The following is a 14,025-nucleotide window of genomic DNA, read 5'->3' on the forward strand; positions in this document are numbered from 1 at the left end:
AACCCCTGGGTCTGGCACATTCTGCCCATCTGCCCTGGGCACGCTGTGTCCCTGAGCAGGCAGAGCTGGGTGTGCCTCCAGCTGCGCCTCCGACCTGCCAAGATGGGGGCACATCCTTCTCTCCTGGGAAGCCCCGTGTTCTTACCTCGAGCACAGAGCACAGACCCAGCTCTGCTTCCCTTGTGGGTGCACCCGGGGATCAAGCCCATGAGGGACCTCCGTGCACACTCCAGACTGGAGGCCACTCCCCAGGGCCAGGCTTGTGCACTGGACAGAACACGGGGCCTGGTGCTCCCTTGGCTAGAAGAGGCTGCATGGAAGAGGAGAGGGAGGGCAGATGCAGCGTCTGTTCCCAAGGGCAACGGACTCCTGGCAGACCACAGCGTCCCTTCTGCTTTCAGACTGCGCTGGGTCAAGGAGACCTGGGAGGAGCCGCCGAGCAGCTTGCTGGGTGACAAGCCTCCCAACATTGCCCAAGATCAAGGCCGATGCGGGAGGAGCTGGAATGGGGGCCGGTGTGCACGGCTGAGGGGCAGGCTTGGGGGCAGCCGTGCTTTGGACCAGGCTGGGAGCAGTGGCCCAGGCCTGGCTGACAGCCGACTTCCACTGGGGAGATTTCAAGGTGTGGACAGGAGCACTGAGTTTCCAGAACACTCTTCTGTGGGCCAGGTAGAGAATGTGGGCTTGTGGGTGGAGAAGGGGCTCCTGTGCCGGGCGCGGGAACCTCGGCAACTGCCCGGTGGGGTCTGCAGGAGCTGGCAGGGATCAAATCCTTACAGGTGTCACAGATGTCCGTGGCACAGAGCCACTGGGGGTCCTGGGTCTTAGACTCCGTCCCACATCTCAGCTCACACCTGCCGAGTGGCAGGGAGTGAATTCAGCGCCCGCGTGGAGCCGGGCAGCCCTGCTCCCCTAACTAAAGAGCAATGGAGCTAACACTTCAGTGAGCCCCCCACGTCCCAGGCTTGTGCCCACCTCATTTGGTCCTGCAGAAGTGGCTTTGGCCTGGGGAGGTTGAGCCATGGCCCAGGCCATGGGAGTCAGAGTGGGAACCCAGGGAGGCCAGGCCCAGGCCAGGCCCAGCTCCCATCGGCCCACCGTGCAGGCCCAGCGCGTGGCTGGAGGCAGGAAACCATCGCTCCGAACTCCCCATCCCACAGGAGGAGAAGTTCGAGGTCCCTGTGTCCCAGGCCCCTTGCTTTGGGGGATGCTGTTTGCTTTCAGTCCTCATGGAGGGAAGGGCCCCCTGGGGACAGATGGCCCTTCAGTCAACCAGCAGAGATGGGTCTGTCCAGTCGTGAGTGCAGCCCATTTGAGGGCCCCATGGGCCCTTCCCAATGTGCACTCCAGGTCCCCTCTCTGCCAGCTAAGGCTCTGGTTGGATACTTTCTCCACAGCCGCACACTGGCCCTCACGCTGCCCAGACCACGGCCCTGACCAACGACTCCTTTGAGCCCCAGTTCATCATCCATAAAGTGGGGATAAGCACCCCAGCCTGGCAGGGGGTGAGTGCAGCCCTCTGGAGCGCCCTCGGTCAGTGGAGATCAGCGAGCTGCGGAGACTGAAGGCTCCCTGACCTCCCTGAGGGCGACCGGGGCCACTCCAAGGACCCTGCGGCCTTTGGCAGTCCTTCCTTCTGCCTTCCTCTTCTCCCCCTGCCTCCCTACTCTCAGGTGCACAACTGGAATGATGCCTTTCCAACTTAAAAAAATCAGCCACAGTGGCTTTAATAGGACAGAACAGGAGAGAGGAGAGAGAAATCAGATGTCCCTGGAGGGGTCAGCTCAGCAAGGGAACAACAGTACCCACCTTTGTGAAGGACCACGGGAGGCATGAGAGCGGCCACCCCTGTACCCGCGCTGTCTCTGCGGGGCCTTGATGCCCATGCTTTGGCCTGTGGAACCGAGGTACTGGGCAGATCCCCAGGGGTGCTGCAGCTCTGGAGCTGGGGAGATGGTTCTGGAGCCTCTGGGCCTTCGAGTCCACCTTTCTATTTCCTGAAAGGAAGCTGAGCCCCTCTGGGACATGGCTGGAGTAAACGGTCAAGCCATGGGTCATTGGGACCACCAGGTGTCCCCGTTGTACCCACCTGGGTGGGACTCACGGAGGCCAAGGACACACACAGAACGCGCTCTTCCCCGTGTGCGGGTTCGTCCCAGGAGCTGCTCTGTGAGTTTTGAGTTTGGTGTCAGGTTGTGCAGCGATGGGGGTACAGGGCTGCGAGGGCGGCTCCGCCCACTCTCTGGGCTGGAATCAGCTGTTGATCCCCAGGTGGCTCCCTGCGGACTCACCCTGGACTTGAACCTCAGTGGGATTTTTCCTGTAGAATATAAATAGTAACACTTTCCCTGTCCCTTGTCCCCCCTAACTGAATGTGAAGGATGCTAAAGTGTCTGTGAACATCAGCGCACCCCCTGAGGGCAGGCAGCGCCAGGCCCACTTGCAGCCCGTACTGAGGGCTCCCTTAGGAGACGCTAAGGTGACACATTTTGAAGATGTAGACCTACTTTGTGGCCTTGGATCCTGAACTTGTGTGATTCTTCTCTCTGGGGGTTCCACTAGAACTTCTCCTGTCATGCCCCCACATGGTACCCCGTAAACATGTCACTATGATATAAATTCCTCGACACTGGCTGCTGTGGGGTGTCAAGAGAACCAGTGTCCACACTGTGGCTGGCCTCTTCCACGGTACAAGCTGTGGCATGTGGTCATACAGATAATGCCAAGTCCAAGACAGGACCTTAAGTAACGGAAGGACCGCCAAACATCTCTACAGCTCTGCCCTCACGTGTGTGTGTGTGTGTGTGTGTGTGTGTGTGTGTGTGTGTGGTGCTGGGGATCGACCCCAGGGCCTTGTGCATGCAAGGCAAGCTGTCTACCAACTGAGCTATATCCCCAGATCCTCACTTCTTTTAATTTACACAGCTCCCTCTGTCTCCACTAGTTGGAGAATATCTGCACACCTGTCCATCTGAGGTGGTGGGGGACAAAACACCCCGGCCACCGGGTCACATGGCTCCCTCCCTTTTAGAGCACGCTGTCTTGTACTTTGCGGCTACTCCTCAAATTCAGAGGACGGATCTCAGGGCCTGTCGGGGTTGGCAGTGGTTGCCCAGGTAGGGGGAGGCTGCTCCTGACCCAGCGAAGGAGGAGGTAGGTGAGGGGGTGCGAGCACCTCCAGTCCTCGCAGGACACGCCCCCGCTTCTAGGTACCAGTGTCTGTGCCCAGGTGCCAGTGTCATCATTAGTGGCCACATGTAGGTCATTGGCATAGCACCCGGCCCGTGACAGGCTCCCCAAACAGGATTCCACTAGAATTCCCTGATCCCCTGGGAATGCCTGAATTCTTGCTCTGGGTTAAGTGATAAGTTACCACAAAGTCAGGGACGCAGGACAAGTGAAGTGTACTCTGTCATGGTTTCAGAAGCCACATCTGAAATCAAGGGGTGGGCAAGGCTGTGCTCCAGGGGAGGCCCCCCGCCAGCTCCTGGGGCCCAGGTGTCCTTGGCTTGTGGCCGCATTGCTCCCATTTCTGCCTTGGCTGTCAGCTGACCTTCTTGCCTGCTCTCCTCTGGGTTATCCCTCGAGACCCATGTCACCCAGGGTGATCCCATCTTGAGACCTCACTTCATCACATCTGCAAAGACTCTTTTCACAAACAAAGTCACGTTCCCAGGTTCCAGGAGTTAGGATGTGGACATGTCCTCCAGACAGCCACCATTCAGCCCACTACATGTACCATGTCCAAGCCTCCTGCGGATGGCATGATATCAGCCCATCACTTCCCCCACTGCCCCCTGCCTGGGCCTCAGCTCTCCAGCTGTAAACTGAGAGCAACCCTCTCTAAAAACTTTGGGTCTCTTTCACCGTGACTTTGAGAGTCCCCGCACGGTCTCTGGATCCCTGAGGTCACTGACCAGTGGTTTCCCTCCCCACCTCAGTTTCCCCATTTTTAAAATTAAGAAGCCAGAAGGGAACCATGGCTCTCCATGAGAAGTTGAGGGTGAGAACCAGTTGGGACATTCTCAATGTCTAAGTGGCTAGGCCCTGCCCTGGGTCTAGTGAATCGCTGTCTTGCAGGAAGGGGTTGAGAAAGCCTGGCCCCAGTGTGTGCTGGAGGCCCACCTGGACTTGATACTCCCTGGGCTGACCCACTCTCGGGGTGCAGAGGCAGATATTTGGGGCCTGCCGTGTCCTATCATTGAGGCAGGGCCTTCAGGAACGGGATGTTTGGTGGAAAGAGAACCCTGGGATCTCGGAGACACTGGGGATGAGAGAAGGCTGAACTTTCCCACACCCCTGGTTTCAGGTGGACTGAAAAGAACTGATTTCATGTGTGGGGCTAAAATCAACGCCGTGGTTGAGACAGCATATAAAAACAAGGCAGGAACTGTTAGAAGGAAGAGCTTTGCCCCACGACATGGATTAGGCTGTTAGACATACCGGGTGCCGCAAGAAATCAAACGCGGGCTTGGAGGTGGGTGGGCAAGGCAATCTCGACTTCTGCCAGAGGGGCTCGAGGGAAGCGGGCTCGCTCGCTCACCTGGGCGGGCAGTCCGCCTGCTTTATCCCCAAGGCAGCGCTGCCTCTTGCCCTGACGGAGGAGCTCCATTACAGTCTGCATGATCGGGGTTGGACCAGGGGAGGGCTGTGGTTAAAATGGCCGCCATTGGATCTTGGCATTAATGGACCATGGCACTTTCTGTTTCCCACAGGCTCCTGGGTTACTTGCACAGGCTGTTTCTTACTTTGGGTCAAGGTCAAGGCGGTGTGAAAGCCCCTGGTCCCCCGGAACGGGCCTGCTTGCCTATTGCTGGACGGCCCACCTGGCAGGTTTCCTCCTGCCATGCCCAGAAGCCTCCCTGCCTGTGGCAAGCTCCTGAGGAGCAGCATGTGCTTCTGGGACAGTGGGGAAGGTGAGTGGGGACCCGTCCCCATTGGTCCTGGCTACCTGGAAAGCTGTGTGGAGGACTGAAGTCAGGCTTTGCCAGGACCAGAGTTTTGATCAATTGCTCACGACTGTCTCGGAAGCAGGTGATTGATTGTACATGTCTGCCCTGGTAGCAGAAGGTGGGCAAAGGCTCTAGTTGCTCTCTGTCCAGGGAAAAGGGACTGGGGTTGAGGTTAAAAATCCTGCCAAGCCCTGAGGTCTGTCCTAAGTTCTGAACCGTTGTCTCTTCATCTTTGAGATGAGAGAATGGGCAAGATGACCTGTGCAGTCTCTTCCAACTGTGAGTTTAATCCCAGGGTGTGTCTCCATGTGGACAGATGTGCATGTCTGTTCAGGGGACCGAGAAGAGTCCCTGTCACTCAGGACACACTGGACAGGTTTCTTTGGCTTCCTCAGTCAGGGCAGGGACCTTAGAGAACCTGGAGGGCAAGTGAGGGTGGGACACACACCTGAGGGCAGCTTCCTGGCCCCTTCCTCTGTGCTTCTCCTCGTAGGGTTCTGTTCATCCTCAACAGCACTTATTGAATGCCTACTGTATACTGAAGGATAGCTACATAGAATACATTCACACACTAATTCAGAAACCACCTGGTAGATCTGCAGATCTGGGAGTGTGCATGGGTATAGGTGGGGTTGAGATGGGGCAGGGGCCGGGGTACATTGTTCCAGTTAAATTTGGCTGGTGCTTCTGGGTGGCCGAGGGACATGGTCCAGCACTGTCACCCTTGGTCACCCTGACATGGGAAAATAAACTGTTTCCAATCCATCTGCTGCATGCTCTTCTTAGACATATATTTTTATCCCTCTGACTTCTATTTATAAAAGCCAGAGCCAGCTCCACGCCCCCTATTACAAAAATGCCCACACTCAGGACTCTTCCACGGCCCCAACCTTACCTCGGGGGCCAACGAGGCACAGGGCGACCTCCACACGGGGACCTCAGCTGAGTTCCACAGGGTCACAATGTGGGTAGGACACCACCTTGACCCCCGGGAGCTTTCTGTGGTGGTAGAAACACAGTCGGGGGACGTGCACTCAGATGACGGGGACACGGGCAGGAACAGCTAACCGACCGTTGCGGGCCCTGAAGGGCAGAGCTGGCTGTGCTCTGTGGGAACCGTGGTCCCAGTGCCGGGGCAGGCAGGTGCTCCATGTGGCTGGGCAGGCAGAACCAGGACCGCACTGAGGCCCAGCACAGACACCGGGCCAAGAAGCAGGGGGCGTGGGGAGGGCCTGGGGGCGTTGGCCCTGCCACTCACCTGCAAGTGACGAGAGCGAGGCCCGGAGCCAGGCTGCTGGCCCCATCTGCTGCTGGGCAGCCAGGGACCAGCCGTCTGGCTCCTCAGGTTCCTCATCCAAGCTTGGAGCACATGGGTCTGCTCGAGCTGCCCGTGAAGACGGGCGCCTTACACCCAGCTGTCTGTCTGTCTTCCCACAGTTCTGGGGCTGGAGGTCCAAGGCCCGGGCACCGTCAGCGCTGGTTTCTTTTGAGCTTTCCCCTTGGCTGGTGGCCTCCCTTTTCTCCCGTGTCCTTGCACTCCTGTGTACCCAGAGACAGAGACAGAGGGACAAAGAGAGAAGTCAACCCCCGCCTCTTGGTGTCACTGGGTTGGGCCCCGCCACCGCGAGCTCGTCCAACCTCCTCGATGGCCCCTCTCAGTCACGGCCACCTGGGGTGGGCTTCAGCTGTGCACTCGAGGGCCCTGTTCATCTGCAGCGTTCTGCCCTCTGCCCACCAGGTGCCCTGCTTCCTCCCGGGCTCGGCCAGCAGGTGGTGGGTGTGGCCTGTTAGTGTCTGTGGTGCCAGGGTGGCCTGAAACAATGGCCATGTGTGGGCTCACAGCTCTGGAGCCAGATTCCAACATCAGGTGGACACTGGGCTGTGACCCTCTGAAGGCTCTGGGGGGCCGGGCAGGGGGCTTCCTCGTCCCTTCCAGCGCCTGCCACCCACGGTCCTTGGTATGTCCCTCTGACTTCTGCCCATTGTGCCCTCTGTGTCTTGTCCTGCTGTGTGGACACCAGTCCTGGGTTAGAGCTGATCCTACCCCACTACGGCCTCCTCTTGCTTTGATCTTGACAAAAACCCTGTTTTCAAATATGGCCTCATTGGGAGGTCCTGGTGGGTGTGGATTTGGCAGGTGTGTGGGGTGCACAATTCAACCCTTTAGACCCCCCAGGTGGGGACTCCAAAGTCTGTAGCCAACCACTGCCCTTCAGTGGCTCCAGGTGACCCTTGTGGTCACCTAGGTAAAGCATGTACCTTCCAGCCACCTCTCTGCCTCCTTCACAGAACACTGGGGATGCCTCCCGTGCATGGGAGTCAGGGGGGATCCCGCGGCCCCAGGGCTTGGCAGCCTCAGGGGCAGCTGGGCCAACAGCCCTGGGAGCGGGAGCCGTTCAGCACCGCACCTGCTCGACAGCGTGCTCATCTCTCATCCAGGTCCACTGAGGTCCTAGTGAGGCAGGTGGGCAGTGTCGATCTTCAGGTCCCAAACGAGACAGCCTCTGTCCAGTGGCACAGCTTCAAACTGGAAATTTCACGACAGACCACCTGTTTATGCGGCTTTCCAGTTTTTAATGGGTTTATTTAGCCCTGAGTTGGGTCCCCCTTTGAACACAGCAGCACACAGACACAGCCACGTGCCACCTCACAGCGTTTGGGTGGACGATGCACTGCATACACCACCGTGGTCCCCTGAGATTACCACGGAGCTGAACACTCCTCTCACCTGTGGACATGGTGGCTGTCACCCCCTGTCGTGAAGTCAGCTGTCCCCGCAGCACTGTGGCACGTGTTTCTCGTGTGTTCGAGGTGCTCAGGTGCCAACTGTGTGGTGGCAGCACTGTCACAGGGCACAGTGCACAGCCCTTGATCAAAGAGCTGAGCTGGTTCCAGAGCACACTCCTCCTCCTCATAATGGGGGACTGTAAGTCTCGTGCCACGCCAGGGCAGCCTCGTCCATCCTGGTGTGTGCATCTCTTGGTGGCATCAGAGGGCCACCTGGTGGACCTGTGCTGTCCAGGTGAGTGCTAAGTTCTCTCTGGGATGTTCACACAGGATGACATCACAGAACCACACCTTTCTCAGGACGTGTCCCCTTCACTGAGGGACGCACACGTGTGCCCGTGTCCACAGTCCCAAACCTCCACTGGCCTCGTCTTCAGAACGGGGGCCAGGCCAGGGCTGGCTGCATGAAACGTGCCAGGCTCCGTGGCCATCCGTGCTGACATGGCCGGCCACAGTACTCATCGTGACTTTTGCAAGCACCCACTCTGGGCGGTGCTGTGCTGAGCTCCGGGAGGAAGAGTGCGGGGAAGCACAAGGGCCTCCCGTCCGGTTTCTAAGCTGCCGCCCTCAGCCTGGGGAGTCTCCTCGTTTGGTTAGTTGCATTTTTAGGAGCTCAGGTGCTGTCCAAGGGGAGGCAGTGGTTCTGAAGTTCTCCTCTGACCCGTCTCAGGCAGCGGCACGGAAGCTGCCGCTCGCCTGTTTCTCAATCACCTTCTGCCTCCCTTCCCTACAAATCGGGAGCCGTCTTCCAGCTCCCCAGTACATCAGAACTAATTAATGCAATTAGCACTCGTTCGTGGCACCTCTCATTATTATCGTAATGATCTTCACTTTATCCTTATGAATGTCATTAATAACCCATAATTCCTGAGCTGCTGCTCTCCCCAGTGACTGCCACATGGCAGTGGAAAGAGTTTACCATGTCCCCCTCCAAGGGTGACAAAGCTGGGGATACAAGCCCAGACTCCAGCCTCCCAACCTCTAATGTCCCCAGGGCCGCAGAAGGCAGCCCTCTGGCCCCAGTAGGCTGGGCATCTTCTGTGAGCCCAGCTTGGCTCTGACACAGGGCTGGAGCTGGATTGGGTCTGGGTTGGGCTCAAGGAGGCAAGCCACCCGGTATCAGCTGGGTCTACTTAGACGAGCCACCCAGCACCTGTCGGCCTCAGTTCCTCATCTCCACAGTGAGGCTGACAACACCTGGAGTTTGTGAAGGGTTAAGACGAGCAAGCCCTTAGCTCAGTGCCCGGCATTCGACACACCCTCATCCAGTCCACAGGTGACGACGATGGTGACAATGACCTCAAATGCCTACTGTGGCACCTGACCCACAGGAATCTGCCTGCTCAGACGTGAGCAGGAAAGTGGCGGAGGGAAACCGGAAGCCAGACCCGTTTTTTCCTGCTGTTCTGGCTCTCAGCTAACGACAGGGAGATGATAAATAGTTTCTTTTTTTCCCTTTAAAGTTTTCAATGAAATATGGGAAAACAGACAAAAATCAGAGGCTGATTCTGATGTGAAGAACTGAACCTGACTTTCTAGGTCTGCAGACCCAGGCCACCAAGGAGGAGAAGGCGGGGTCGAGGAAGACCAAGGACCACCCGACCAGAGGGAGGCTGTTAGACCTGCTTGCTTTGGAGAGGGAGGGACGGCCCTGTCTCATGAAGCCAGAGACCCTCCAGGGCTCATGCTAATTGGAAGAACCAGGCCCAGCCTGAGCCGACCCTTGAGTAAGGAGATTGAGGACTTTGATCAACGAAGCTCTGACGTGGAGACGGAGGCCACAGGTAGGATGGGGCCTGCTGAGGAGGGAGAGAGGGTACGGGTCAGCTTCCCAGGACTTGTGGCAAAGTTCCACACCACCTTTCCACCAGAGCTGTAACCCAGAGCTGTGATCGCTCATGGTTCTGGAGGCCAATGTCCAGCACCAAGGTGTGGGTGGGCTGGGCTTCTGGGGCTTGGGGGACCGTCCTGTGTCTGTCTCTTAGCTTCTAGTGTTGTGGTGGCTCTGCATCTGTCATCAGAGGACATTCTCCCTGTGTGGAGGTATCAGAGACAGAACGAGATAAGAGATATAACGTGGAATTAGCCCATCTGCATAGGAAGACCTCTAACTGGTTTACTTCTGCCAGACTCTTTCCAAATTAGGTTGCATTCTAGAAGAATGTGACTTTTGGGGGACACCACGTCACCCAGCACAGGGAGAAAAGCAAAGGCGAGAGAGCTGGAGAAGCACACGCCTACTTCCCCCTTCTTGCCCATGCGTCCAGGGACCTGGCCCTCTACGGTTCACCAGGCCCCCACCCCGACCCTTCCTTACCTCCTTCTTGTGCTCCATGGCATCTCCTGGGTCACCGCCTCCTGGCTATGCTCCTTGTCTCGAATGGACCTGGAGATTGGCATTTGCCTTGAACTCCAGCTGAGCCTCGCCTCCCTTCTCTCCAGGTGTGCCTGTGCCCAAGCCCTCCTGGGCACCCCGTCCCTGTGCCAGGCCCACTCTGCCACTTCTCTGGAGCAGCCCTGGCTCTGCATCTTCAGCTCCAAAACAGTGGATCCGAGATCAAGCTCACACACCCAGGGTCTAGGCCCTTGCTGACCCGCCAACTAAGAGCCTTGCAAGTGACCCAACCACCTGCAGCCCTGGCTTCCCCGGATGCAGGAGGAAGATGAGAGCACGGCCCTCCACCCTGCCCAGGGCCTGGTGGGGCTCAGAGGACGATGCAGGTGCAGCCTGCCAGGGAGAATGGGGGCTCCTTTCTGGACCTCCCCAGCCCCTCTTCCTGTCTCTGGACAGCATCTCTCCTGGGCCACCTGGTGAGGTGGAGGCTGGAGCCCACATCCCAGGCAGCCGAGATCTCCTTCAGCACGTGGCCCACACAAGGGAGGACCCTGTGGACGCTGGCCTCCCTGACATTTACTTCCCCAGGTGCTCCCAGGCCATGCCCCAGGAGGGAAGAACCAGGTATCAGCTCAGGGCTAGAAGCAGGGATGACTTCCAGAGTCGCTGCTTGGCCAGAACAAACCACCGCAGGAGAGGAGGATGGGGGAACGGAGCCCACCCTTGCAGCTCTCGGGGCGTAAAGGGAGAGAGAAACGAGGACTTCTCTCAGTGCGTTCTGGAGGAAAAAAAATTCTTTTTTTCTCTTCTTAAAGGGTATCCTACACATCCGAGCAACGCATTGACTCTCAGAAGGGAGCTGAAGGGCTGATTTGGAGCCGTGGTGACGTGGGTGGGAAGGGACTAATTAGAATGATTCTATTAAAAATAGAAGCCTTGGGACAAAGCATTCTCAGGTGGCATTGAGGGCAGGGCTCCCACTGGGGCCCCATCTTCTTTGTGGCACCTGCGAGGGACTCCTGGACAGTGGGGGATGCGCTCATGCTGGGCAGCCCTGTCCTTCCCTGGACATTTTCTCTTCAATGTCATCAACCTGCTTTCTTGTCCTCAGATGGAAACCAAAACTCCCTGAGGCGGACCAAGGAGCCCCAGGCACCTGCTGGCCCTGAACCCACAGCTTCCGACTCAAGGTGCAGGGTCACCTCCGAGGGAGCGCTCTGGCTCCTGTCCCCTCCTCTGGGAGCTGGAAGGCAGTGCAGGGATGCTGGCCGGAGGCCGCAGGGCCCTCGGCACCTAGGAAAAGACCCAGGGTTCACAGACAGCATCAGGGTCCCTGCAGGGGTCCCGACTGGCCACTGCCACTGCCCACACCCCGGGGCCTTCCCTTTGCTAGTCCTCCTTTGTTCCCAGAGCTCTTGAGTTACCCGGAGCAGGTTTTGGGATCCAGCTGACCTGGGTGCAGGGACAAGGCTGCACGCAGGCTGGGGACTCGGAGCTGGTTAGCACGGCAGCACCTCAGTGTCCCCAGCTATTAAATGGGCACAATGCTAACGATCCAGAGCTGTTCAGGGCCCACACCTGGTCAGGGCCAGAATTCAGCTTTTCCTGAAGCCTTCTCCTTGCCTGGCCGCTGCTTCTCTGGCTCTGGTCCCTCTCACCCCCAGTCACATCTCTTTCCTCACCCCATTGACCCTGTAGGAACTGGACTTGCAGCGCGGCAGCAGCCCCCCGGCTGGATCTCAGAGCCATTTCTGGCTCGGACGTCCTGTTCACATTCCTGAAGTGATGTGGAGTCAGGGACCACCTGGCAGGGCTAGATCCCCACTCTGCCGCCGGCCAGCTGCTCCAAGGCAAGGCTCTCCCTCTCTGCGCCTCGGTACTCTTACCAGCATGACGGAGATCCCAACTGCACCTGTCACAGGTAGCGAGGATTGAACGAGGTGACACAGGTCCAGCACCATTGCCAGGACACTTCCAGGACACCTGTGGGCTCCTCTCTGTGCAAGTGTCGAGGACGGGCTGAACCTGCTCTGCCAGGAGTGTGCCTGGGAGACCTCTTAGCCCGTCTCCGTCTCAGTGTGCTCATCTGTAAGCGGGTTGAACCCACCGCCGTGTGGCGGGCTCAACAGGAGGACCTGGCTCAGAGCAAGCAGCAGGTAAATGTCAGCCACGGTCATTTTTGTCTTCCCCCACACAACTCCAGGTCTGACCTCTCCAACCGAAGCTAAGTTCTAGGAGGTAGGACATGAGTCCCAGAGGGGGGCACTGGATATTTTGTGAAGACACAGAGGGGCCTCTCTACAGCAGGGTGGCTCGGTCACCTTCAGTCACAGGGAGCTCCTCACCCCCACGGAGCTCCTCACCCCTCAGAGCAGCACAGGGCAAGGCTGGGGACATTCTTTCTCACAGTGCCACAGAACCTTCCGTTCGACAGACTTGTGTGGCCGCCAGCCGTTGGCCACTAGAGCTTTTCCTGAATGTCCTTGGGGTTTGGAGGCAGTTTCTCTGGCTTTTGGATTCTGTCTTTTAATATTGTCCTGTTGGCTGGGCGTAGTGGGCATGCCTGCCATCCTGGCGACTCTGGAGACCGAGGCAGGAGGAGCACAAGCGCAAGGCCATCCTGGGCACCTGAGTGAGGACTTCAGCAACCTGGGAAGATCCTGTCTCAAAAAATAATAATAATAATAATAAATAAAATAAAGGTGTGGGGATGTAGCTCAGTGGTAAAGCACCCCTGGGTTCAATCCCCAGTACCAATCAATATAGATAGATAGACAGATAGATAGATTCTTGGATAGAGCTATTGTTTATGGGAGGAGTGTGTAAAAAAATTAGGGGTAATATAAAGACAACCCCAAAAGGCCCTTTGACCCTGACCCTGTAATGACACGGGAGCTAGAAGAGGAGCTGGTTTAGGAGCTGCGTCAGGAACTGGGGAGGGACACGGTGAGAATAGGGGTGTGTGACACGTGGGGCCCCAAAGGAGACGACGGCTTGGGAGTGGACGGGCTGCAGCTGCCTCGGGAGCCCAGCCTGGGCCCGTGGTGGAGCTGCCAGTGGCTCCGGGAGGCGTGCAGGGTGGGCAGAAGGCTCCCATGGACACTGCAGCCTCTGAGCTACAGGGCGAGGGGCTGGACATGGCTCTTGCAGGAAGGAGAGTGACATCCTCTGGTGCTGCAGTGGGCCCTGTGGCCTGACCCCAGGGGACCTGAGCCCCCTGCAGCAGCAGCCCAGGCTCCAGAAGGTGCATTTCTGACCTCAGTCACCGAGGCAAAGAAAGCAGAGTGTTGGTCAAGGCAGGCTCCTCCACCAGGACAGGAGGCCTAGCTGGGCCTGCCCCAGGCCCCTGACCTGGGCGAATGCTACCCTGTTGGGAAAGTTAAGGAACACTTGAGGCCCTGGTCTGCTCACGTGTGAACTGGGGATAGTTGCACCCAGCTCCAGAGGACACCTGCTAGAGAGGAGAGGGGTGGCACTCAGTGAGCAGCTCCCTGGGCAGAGGCAGACCCGCACCCTGCTGGGAACTCACTCAGGTGTGTGGGACACCTTCACGCCCCTTCCCAGCCCTACTTCCTCTGTACTGGGGCGGTGGGTGGGGACCTAATCTCCTCCTTCAGGCCAGGCACCTCCCTCAGGGATCATGCCCTGCCTCTACCCCCACTGGGTCCCACCTCAGTGTCTGCTGTGTCCTTCGCATCACCTCGGGGTCATCTGAGAGTAGAGACCTGATCATGGCTCACAAAGTGGTACAGAAACCTCAGGTCGTTGGAGGGACCAAGAGGCAAGGCACCGAAGAAAGCAGGAAACAGTTTTATTTGGCTGCAGCCAGGTTCAGAGGGCACAGCTTTTGCTGTAACCAATCAATCCCCTGAACCCCGAGTTCAGGGAGTTTCAGAGTTTTATCCCCAGCATGTAAGGGGAGGGGCTTGGAAGTTCACAGTCTGCAGAAGT

This window comes from Marmota flaviventris, chromosome 3, assembly GCF_047511675.1.
Source record: "Marmota flaviventris isolate mMarFla1 chromosome 3, mMarFla1.hap1, whole genome shotgun sequence".
In the NCBI taxonomy this organism is placed as follows: domain Eukaryota; kingdom Metazoa; phylum Chordata; class Mammalia; order Rodentia; family Sciuridae; genus Marmota; species Marmota flaviventris.